Genomic DNA, 11,600 nt, shown 5'->3' on the forward strand with positions numbered 1-11,600 from the left:
ATTATTGAAGGTTTACTATGTGTCAAATACTATTTTAGACATGGGGATAGAATAGAGAATAAGACAGATAAAACAATTTCCCTTGTAGAGTTTATATACAGAAGGGGGGCAGATAACATAAAAATAATCAATATATGTGTTAGGTGGTGTTTAATGCTATGGAGTGGAGGAACCCAAAGTAGTGGTTGTATGAAGTGCTGGGGAGGAGAGGGATTGCTCTTTTATTTCTGAAAGAGAAAGCCTCACTGATGAGATTCCATATAGGCAGAAATCATGAAGGCTGTGAGGACACTATATGTAGACATCTAGGGCAAGATCATTCCAAACAGACAAAAAAGCATGTGCAAAGGCCCTGAGGTTTAAACCTACTTGATGTGTTTAAGACACAAGAAGGCCTATATAACTAGAGCCAAGATAGTAAGGGGGAGGGGAGAAGGAGAGAAGTCAAAGTGATGTAGACCATGGAGGATCTTATAGGCCATAAAAAGTGAGATAAGGTATTTTGAACAAAGAATAGCATGATGGGACTTATATTACACCCTCCTAACCTCAAACACTGCCTGATTTAAAAGAGAAATGTTCTCATTTTAATTAAAAATTTTTAACATATCAGTTATTTAATCAGGTTCTTAAAAGAAGTTCAGAACACCAGTTTGTGAGGATAAAGCCCATTATGAGAGCAAACAGAGAGCAGAGACAGCCCTAGAGCTGAGGAACAGCTTTGATTTTTGGCAGAATTTTCGAGTCCATGGCTTTCTGGTCAACCTTGTGCTGCTCTGTAATCTCATATTTCTCTTTCTCTGTGTCGAAGATCTCACTCTCCTGGTGTCTGGGCTTGCACAACTTCTTCTTCTTGAAGTAAGCATCAATGAGATGTTTGGGGATTTTCACAGCACTGATAATCAATTTTGGTGGAGGTGCAATGACAAATTTCTGGTGTGTTCTACACAGAGGAACTCAATTGAGGGATAGAGGTCCAGTCACAAGTGGCAAGCCACTGCTCAGCTGCTTCAGAAAAACCACCCTCTTGCCTCTGTGGCGCCCAGTGAGGATGATCAGAATGGTCCTGGGAGTAATGCTGGCCCACAATTTCCTCACATGCTAACTGAAGGGTTTCTTGCCATGGCTCAACAGCTTTCGAGGCACATCTTCAGTAGGATAATATCTAGGCATTTTGCAGAGTTTAACCACTTGGGTACCACCATTCTTGTTGCCACCAACTGATTTTATGACAGTAGCAAGAACTTTATCCTTTTTCTTTTCAATCCTGGATTTAGCTGCCAAATACTTCCTCTTGTACATGGCCTTTTGGGAATACATAGCCAACCGGGAATATCTGCCAATTCCTCTGACAAGGACTGGGTTTCGGCTGCAGTAGGGCTTCCCCTTCTTAGCATCTTAACCTTGCCACCAGCATCAGCCTTCTTGGCTTCAGGATTCTTCTCCTTAGTATCAGGCTTCTTCTCCTTAGTATCCAGCTTCTCAGTTTTCTTTTCACCTGCTATCTTGAAAGATGGGAAACCCATTTTAATTAAATTTATTGGGGTGACATTGGTTAATGAAGTTATATAGTGTATAGTATATAGAGGTTTCAAGTGTAAATTTCTATAATACATAATCTGTATGTTGCATTGTGTGCCCTCCACCCAAAGTCAAATCATTTTCCATCACCATATATTTGCCCCCCTATGCCTTTTACTACCTCCCCTTCCCTCTGGTAAGCAGCATACTGTTGTCTGTGTCTATGAGTTTCAGTTTTATATCCCACATATGAGTGAAATTATATGGTTCTTAACTTTTTCTAAGTTATTTCACTTAGCATAATATTCTCAGAGTCCATCCATGTTAACGCAAATGGCAGTATTTCACCTTTTGTTATGGCTCAGTAATATTTCATAGTATTCTATAATATATATGTACCACATCTTCTATATCCAATCAATTATCAAAGGACACTGTGGTTGTCTCCATGTCTTGGCCAGTGTAAATAGTGCTGCAATGAACATAGGGGTGCCTATATCTTTGTAAATAAATGTTTTTTACATTTTTTAGACAGATACCCAGAAGAGGGATTTCTGGGTCATACAGTAACTCTATTTTTAATTTTTTGAGGAACTTCCATACTGTTTTCCATATTGGCTGTACCAGTTTACATTCCCACCAAAGGTGAATGAGGGTTCTTTGTTCTCCACAACCGCTCCCACACTTATTACTTGTCTTGTTGACAATGGCCACTCTAACTGGTGTGAAGTAATATCTCATTATAGTTTTGATTTGCATTCCCCTAATAGCTAGTGAAGTTGAGCATCTTTTCATAAATATGTTGGCCATTTGTATGTCTTCTTGGAAGAAGTGTCCAGGTCCTCTGCCCATTTTTTAATTGCATTGTTTGTTTATTTGGTGCTGAGTTGTATGAATTCTTCATATATTTTGGATATTAGCTACTTGTTGAAGCTGTTGTTTGCAAATATCTCTTATTCATTTGGTTTCCTTTTTGTTTTGTTGGCAGTTTCTTTTACTGTGCATAAACTTTTTATTTGATATAGTCCTATTCATTTATTTTTGCCTTTACTTCCCTTGCCTTTGGGGTCAAGTTCATAAAACTTTCTCTAATACCAAGGTCCATGAGTTTTAGTATCTCTGTTTTCTCCTATGTAATGTATTATTTCAGATCTTATATTTAGAACTTTGATCCATTTTGAATTAAGTTTTTTGCACAGGGACAAAGTGTAGTTTAGTGTCATTATTTTGCATGTGGCTTTCCAAGTTTCCAGCACCATTTGTTGAAGAGGATAAAACACTTTTAATTAGTTTCCATATCAAAAAATAATTCTCACAGTCTATTTTATATTTTATGCATATTGATTATTAAAGGTATACATAGGAAATGTTAGCCTGAATTCAATAAACACACACACACACACACACACACACACACACACACACACTTAGCATTTTCAATGATATTGAGTTTGTGCTGGAGATTTTGATGATTTTTACTCTAGGAAGTTCTATAGGCTTGCCTGACTCAATCTTGTGTCCCACATATATAAAAAGAATGTCTTCCAAACCACACACCACTCACTGAATACTGATAAAACATAGCCACAGTTCAAAGTGAATTTCTACAATCTTACATTTACAAAGATTACAGAGTAAAGTCTTTGGATTCCTGACAAATGCAGTAAATCCTTTACTTCTTTCTTTTTCTTTCTTTCTTTCTTTCTTTCTTTCTTTCTTTCTTTCTTTCTTTCTTTCTTTTTTTTTCATGAGCTAAAGCACAAGCTGATGTGAGAATCAGTGGTATCTATCTTTTTGTATTTCTTCTGTGGATATGAAGTATTAAATATTTGCTTTCTTAGTTTTTGAGTTTCATGGAGAAAAAAATTTTCAGAAACAATTCTATGAAATAAAGAAAAGGGTGACGATCAATAAACTTTCTTATTAACCTTATAACAATTATTTAACCTGATAAGTTAATGTGTTTCATTTTTTAAAAAATATATTTTATTGATTTTTACAGAAAGGAAAGGAGAGGGATAGAGAGTTAGAAACATCGATGAGAGAGAAACATCGATCAGCTGCCTCCTGCACTCTCCCTACTGGGGATGTGCCCACAACCAAGGTACATGCCCTTGACCGAAATCGAACCTGGGACCCTTGAGTCCGAAGGCTGACCCTCTATCCACTGAGCCAAACCGGTTAGGGCAATGTGTTGCATTTTTAACTGTTGGGGTCCAGCCCCAGCAGGTCCAGGGGTTCCCAAAGGTGTGGACGGAGTTGGTGAAGAAGGAATGACATGGAGACAGCGTTCAGTTGACCAGCAGCCTAGCCAGGTTCTCTCCTTATTCTCCTGTTACATCTGTATTTATACCATTTGATTTTAATCCTATCCATTCTATTCCAAAGGTTAGGGAGTTTGTTATCTCCATTCCAAGGTCACTACTCTACTGTTCTGTTAAGCTACAAGGAAGTAACTGAAGGAGATTATCCTAAGTAAAGATTATGTAGCTTAAGCGTGATTGTTCGTAGTTAAGGTGATTAACTACCCGCCTGGCACTTAGTTAAGGGGTTTTACTGATTTATTCCCTTCCTTAGTCCTGTTAATCCCTAACTCCAGGGAAAAATCCCCACCTGGGAAACAACCTTTCTTGGAGAGGTGACACATAGCGCTAAGAAGGGGAGCAAACATATTAAGAACAGTATGCCATATATGCCAGGTCCCTTGAAACATATGCTGTGCAGATGTTTCTTCCCTGCAGCGACTGTGTCAAGCAGCAAGGATGGACCGGCTTCTGGCATTTAACATGCTAAGTTAAAAAGTGTTATAATAGTGAGAAATTGAAGAAAAATTCACTTAAAATGATACTAAAATTTTTACTGATATTAAGCACTCTGAGAAAGTTAGAGCCAGAAGGGGCCATCATGATTTAATTTAACCCAGAATTTTTTTTTAAATTATTTCCCGAGTACTATATGCCAGATGCTGTACCAATAATTTACATATATTTTCTTATTTAATACTCATAAAACACTATGAGGTGGATAGCATTACTATCTCCATTTCTCAGGCAAGGAAACTGAGACCAAGAGAGGTTAAGTGACTATCTCAAATCCACACCACTGGTAAGTGAAAGAACTGCCTCTTAACTTCCATCCTATCTCCCTAATTCTAGAGGAAGGGAAACTGAAATCCAGAGATAATCAACTACTTTTTACAGGTTGTACAGCTACCTAGAGGCAGAGTCAAGACTATAAGCCTAGCTTCCTGACTCCTAGCAGTACCTTTCTATGGCTTCCAGCCTCTAAGGTCTTCAGGGAGATGGAACATGTTTCAGATAGTTGAGAATATTATTCTTCCTTCAAGAAGACCTAAAAACAAAACCCAAGCAGGAAGTAACCTTGGTTTTTGTCTTGCAAAGCTTGTTTATTAAAAGAACAAAAGAAAATCTTCAGTCTCTCAAAATAGCCCTTTCTCGGTATGCTGCTACACAGTGGGCATACTCAGGCAAATGGAAGTAGGTCGATAGTAGGGCACAGAACAGCTGTCTTTGCACAGATAATGATTCAATAGACTTGAGTTCATTGACTGCTTTAGGCACTGGTTATGTGTGCATTTATTACTAGGAAAAAGCTAAGAGCAGCTTCAAAATTAATTCTCAAACTCAGAAAAATATTAACGATTAAAACTGAAAAAAAATACATTTTGGCTGCTGTTCTTGATTCTTGACTGTTGGTCAATATTTAAGTAAAGCAAAGTAAGCTTCTTTGGAATGGATTTGAATACATGTTTCATATAAGCCTGAAGGCAACACTTTGTTACTGGGTTTATCCAAGGTTGGTGCAGGACATCAGTGAAAATCAATGAACTGGGTTTCAGATTGAATACCTAATATTGTCTCAGATTTGTCATCCTGTTTGTCATCTGGACCCTGCTTTGAAGTCTCTTGGCACCAAACACAGATTATAGCATGTAGTAGATGCTCAATAATTGTTTGCTGATTTAATGACTAATCGGAAAATTGGTTCAGATTACCAAGGTTCAAAAGGCTGGACCCTGCCTTTTAGAAAGGATTTAAAAAAAACCCCAAAAACACGAAATAGGACACAAGGGAGCTATTTGTTACTTTATGAGGCTTTTCAAATGAAACAGAAGGTTTTCAAGTATTACTTGCTGTTTTGGCTGTTGTTTTTTTCCCTCCACACACTGCATTTGCAGCTCCAAGCATATCTGTGGATAGTACTCTCCTTAGTCCCAGACATGAAATCCTGCCATGTAAACTACAATGTGTGAGATAATTAACCTTATGGAAGAACTGTGGTGTGCACTTTATCAAATTCACAATTATATAGATAAGTGCTCACCCCCATCCCCGAACACTGGCTAGCTGTAAAGCCAGCAGGGCCATAGGTAATTCTATCTAAGGAAGAAGTCTCTTTCAGCCAATGTTAATCTGCCTTCCCTCAAAGGTAAAAAGCAGTCAAGGAGAAGCTCATCTCATGAGATAGATGAAAGCAGCAACTGAACCCTTTGGCATCATCCATTCTTCATCTAGATGTCCCCTTGGTTCAGTCTTCCATAAAGATACTTCCTGCACATCATTTATAAACTTGAAAGGGGAGCAATTGATCAGAGGAGTTGTTCCAATATTCCAGGGAGGACAGCTGGGTTTAAAATAACCTTAAAATCTACCTGAAGCTGCCCATTTCTTAGGGCTGTTTTGAGAAGAAAAAGTCATTGATGAAACCTTAAAACAAGTGAATGTAAACTTGCTTTCAAGAGTTCATACATTAATACCTTGAAATTTATTACTTTAAAGCAATAAAATAATCCCTTTTTAAAAACTAGTAAATGTCAGAAGTATGGACTTCCTGGTTTTCTTAACATTTATCTCCCAGCCTCCCCAGACATTAGCCCAGCAAGGCATGCTTTGAAGCTTAGCCCTTTAAATTCCATACAAAATGTAGAAAATTCTTGGGTCCTTGGAGCTATTACTTTAAAGACAAAGGGGCAGCTTATAAGATGAGGTTAGTAGACTGAAAGAAAGAGTGTGAGATAGGGAGAAAAAGAACCAGTTTTCTCTCTGCTACTTTCCACTGTGTGCTATTCGGTAAGTCAATTCCCTTCTCTGAGCCACACTTTCCTCATCTATAAAAGGAAGAAGGTTGGAATAGATGCTTTCTGAGGTCCTTTTGAGTGTCAGCAATTTATGATTCATCATCATTTCTGATTTCCTTATGATGATGGTATAAGAAAAACTAATGACATAAAAATAGTTTTATTTGTAGCAAGAATACCAATTTCCAGAGAGTTGGGTAGGAATCAGCACTATCATAAATTTATATGCGAAAAGCAGAAGCTGTTTGTTTGGCATTATAACTGCAAAAATATGTTCTAATCAAAATGTCATTTCCTCTTGGTAATTAAAGCCTCAGCAAAAATCCAAATGCAGCCAAAATTGCCTTGCATAAGTGTGTGTGTGCATAAGTGAAAAGAGCATAGGGTGAGAGCATGGAGTTGGAGTTCAAATTATGACTCCACTACTTATTAGCTGTGTGACTTTGGAGAAGCTGCTTAATCTCTCTGAGACTCAAATTCCTCATTTATAAAATACTGTCAATTTCTCCAGGTTGTTGAATGAATTAAATTAGATATCATACCTACTCACCTTGGCAAGTAGCAGATGGTCAAAGAATAAGTCACTTTGTCCGTCCCACCTACTCCCCCTATATAATACATAGAAATCAGTTCCTGACTTTCAGAAATGTATAATTTAGTGATCAAATCAACAATAACACACTTGAGAAGAATTAGGTAACAGTATCAGACAGCAAATGAGTAGTAAGGACCGAAAGTGATTTCAAAAAGACTGAAGTGGTCATGGAAGCTTCTTAGAGAAGGTAGGATCTACTAAGAGATATCTCATTTTTATCTTTGCATTTTAAAATGTAAGTATGTAGAGGGATTTTTTGTTCTAAGGGTATAGATGAGGGAATGGGATCAGAGTAGGTCAGTGACTTGTCTGAAGTTACACAGCTTATAATAATAGAAGATGGCACTTGAATCCACGTTTTCTGGTCCCAGATCCAGTGCTCTTTTCAAAGCAAAGAGGCAGAGTCTTGATGGTTAGAGAAGAAATATAGGTGTGGTGATACCAGCAATCAGAGCAGAATTACCTCATCTTCTCACCACCAATTCCATGAACCCAGATGCACTGGCTTTGCCTTCCTTCTTTTATCCAAGAATAAAAACTAGATTCCAAACCATCTCACCTTTTTAAAGGCTCTGCACCTGCAATTTTTAAATTCTTGCTTCTCATTAATATATTCTTATTCATAGAAAAACTCATAAGAAGAGTTGTCTCTATCTTTATATCCTCACTTTTCTTTTCTTTTATCAGGCTTCCAATTCCACCACTCAACTGAAATGGCTATTATTAAGGCCAACAATGGCCCCTATATTTGACAAATCCAATGGTCGTTCTCAGTTCTCATCTTTCTTCGTCTCTCAGCAGTATTTGACATGGCTGAATACTCCCTTCTGAAACCTCTTTCTTCTCCAGCTTCCAGAAATACATATCTCCTGGGTTTTCTCTTATTTGGCTATTATTTCTCAGTATTTTCTATTGGCCCTTCTTTCTCCTTTTCTTGACTTCTAAATGGTGGGGGACCAAGGCTCAATTCTAGGACCTTATTAAGGGCTGAATTGTGTCCTCCCAAGTTCAATTTTAAAAAATATATTTGTATTGATTTCAGAGAGGAAGGGAGAGGGGGATAGAAATATCAATGTTGAGAGAGAACCATTTCTGGGATGCCTCCTGCAGGCACCCTACTAGGGACCAAGCCCACAACTTGGCCATTTGCCCTTGACCAGAATCGAATCCAGAACCCTTCAGTCCACAGGTCAATGCTCTATCCACTGAGTCAAACCAGCAGGACCCAAGTTCATATTTTGAATATCTAACACCTAGTACCTCAGAATGTGATTGTATTTGGAGATAGGGTTTTTGAAGAGGTGATTAAGTCAAAATAAGGCTATTAGGATAGGCCTTAATCCAATTTGACTCATGTCCTTATTAGAAATCTGGACACACAGACACCCCAAGAGCACACACACACAGAGGTAAGGCCATGTGAGGACATAGTGAGAAAGCAGCCACCTATAGACCAAGAAAAGAGGTCTCAGGATAAAACAATCTTTTTGGACCTCTAGCCTCCAAAACTGTCAGAAAAGAAATTTCTGTTGATCTACCTTGTAACCCAGTGATTCTACTTCAGGGGATTTATCCGAATAAATCCAGAATTATTTACAATAGCCAGCTATGGAAACAACTAAGTGCCAATCAATAGATGAGTGTATAAAAAAGTGGTGCTACATATATACAATGGAATAGTACTCAGCCATAAAAAAGAATGAAATCTTACCATTTGCAACAATATGGATGGACCTAGAGGGTTTTGTGCTCAAGGAAATAAATCAGTCAGAGAAAGACAAATACCATATGGTTTCACTTATACATGGAATCTAAAGAACAAAATAAACAAAATTGAAACACACTCATAGACACAGAGAGCAAGCTGGTAGTTGCCAGAAGGGAGGGAGGTTTGGGGACTGGGTGAAAGAGGTGAAGGAATTAAGAAGCACAAATTGGTAGTTACAAAATAGAAATAGTCACAGGGATATAAGTAAAACATAGGGAATACAGTAAAAAAATATTGCGATAACTATCTATGGTGCCATTTGGGGTACTGGAAATATCGAGGGGAACACTATATACAGCATATGATTATCTAACCACTAAGCTGTACACCTGAAACCAATACAAATTTTAAAGAAATAAAAAAGAAATAAAGAAAATAAATTTCTGCTGTTTAAACTACCCAGATTGTGGTATTTTGTTATGGCAGCCCTAGCAAACTTATACAGACATCTCTTGTCTATTTTCAGTGTCAACACTCACATCTTTCTGATTTTATCTAGTCCCATTGCTCTAAATGCCATCTATTTTCTAACAATCCCAAATTTATATCTCTATCCTGCAGCAGTGTTTTCTTACCCCAACACCTACGCTTTAAATCATTCATTTGAATTAGAGCTATTTCCTTGTACAACTCTATTAATGTGGGCTATGACTACATAATTAGTTTTTTCTTTGGTCTATTTGTTTTTGCTCTTATAAAAATACTGGTGACTCATACTGTGCTTGAGATATTTTTTCACTTAGGGTTCTTTCAGGACAAATATTTTTATGATGTACTTTTGCAATTGACTTTTACAAACTAAATACAAATTTTTCACTTTATCCTTGTTAAATTTTATCTTCTTGGTTTTTATCTATCCTTATAGCATATCAAGATTTTAAAATTTAGTTATGTATCCATTACATTACTCTCTGCCTTATCTTTGTGTCATTTGCAAACTTTAAAAGCATGACTATCTTCATCTAAGTCTTGAAAAAAAATGTTCAACAGTGCAAGATCAAGAAGTGAGTTCTGTGGTACGCTAATGGAGAGTCCCCCTGAGTTGTCCTCAATTCAATAATCTACACTCTAGCCAATGCTTCCCAATCAGTTCTAGATTTAGCTAACTAAACCATCATCTAACCCTTTATCATCATCATCTTGTTCCCTTGAATGTTAAATAAGACTTTTTGAAATGCCCTGCTAGAACCAATTTATTATGGAATGATGGCAGAGTGGTAGCAATGAGAAAGGGGAAAAAAAGACAGATATGATATTTCAAAGGAACATGAATTTGATGGTACTTGGGAATTAGAAGAGAAGAGGCATTCAAGTACAGTGCAGAGGTTGCATCCTGATACCCATGGATTGCAAATGTGAGTTTTATTTTTTCTTCTACACAGAAAATTTTAAAATTTGATAGGTTGCCCAACAATATGAATGACTCTCAACAGTGTTACTCTGAGTACAAAAGAGTACATATTGTATGGGTTTATGTATATGAAGTCCTAGAACATGAAAACTAATCTGTGTTGAAAAAAATCATACCAGTGGTTATTTCGGTAGGGAATGGTAGGATATGACTGGACAAAGGTACAAAGGTACTTTCTGAGGTGATGAAAATGTTTTATATCTTGATAGGCATTTGAGTTATACAGGTATCTATATATATTAGTCAAAATGCATCAAATAGTACACTTACCATTTGTTCATTTAATTGTTTGTGAAATTTGCCTAAATGACAAGAACAAAATACTATGAACTAATACTTAACTCAAATGATACACATTGTGGAGTATTTAGAGGGAGTATCCTGATGTCCACAACTGACTTGGAAATGCATTGAGAAGATGGGTTGAGGGATAGATATATGAAAAGCAAGTATAATAATAAGTTAACAGTAGATGCTAGATGACGGGTATATATATGAGTACTTAAGGTAAAAGTTTTTCAATTTTTCTGTATATGTTTAAAATTTTTTTAATAAAATTGTAGAAGTAAAACAAAAAATGACAGGTTGCCTACATTTAAAAATTGGGATTTTCAATAAAAATCTAGATATTTGCCTTCTCTTAAAAAGCTGAAAGATATGGCAAGACTGGTTTTATTCATGGCTGAAATTGAATTGTGCACTATGGGACACTCTACTCCTGTTGTTTCCCCAATGGAGACAGGTTGCACTGCTCTTATTATTTTTTCTTGAATCTGGTCTGCTTTGCTTATTTAAACAATTAGCCTGGTGCCTTGTAAGCAGTGAAGTCTTTAAAAATTATAGTTGACATACAATATTATATTACTTTCAGATGTACAACATAGTGACTTAACATTCATATACCTTATAAAATTACCACCACAAGTCTAGTAACTATGTGTCATCATACATAGTTATTACAGTATTTTGATTATATTCCCTGTGTTGTACATTATATCCCAGTGACTTTTTAAAAAAATCCTCACTAAAGGATATTTTTTCCATTGATTTTTAGAGAGAGTAGAAGGGAGAGAGTGAGGGAGAAGGAGAGAGAGAGAGAGAGAGAGAGAGAGAGATCAATTCATTGCCTCCCACATGCACCCCAACCAGGTCGGAGATGGAACCTGCAACCCAGGTACATGCACTTTACCGGGAATCGAACCCTTCA

At 36.9% G+C, this 11,600-nt stretch overlaps 1 pseudogene; it reads right to left on the reverse strand.

Moving 5' to 3' along the window:
• Nucleotides 1-640: 640 nt before the first annotated feature.
• On the reverse strand, nt 641-1,526 carry LOC102419136 (annotated as a pseudogene).
• Nucleotides 1,527-11,600: the final 10,074 nt, after the last annotated feature.

This window comes from Myotis lucifugus, unplaced genomic scaffold (assembly GCF_000147115.1).
Source record: "Myotis lucifugus unplaced genomic scaffold, Myoluc2.0 scaffold_2, whole genome shotgun sequence".
In the NCBI taxonomy this organism is placed as follows: Eukaryota; Metazoa; Chordata; class Mammalia; order Chiroptera; family Vespertilionidae; genus Myotis; species Myotis lucifugus.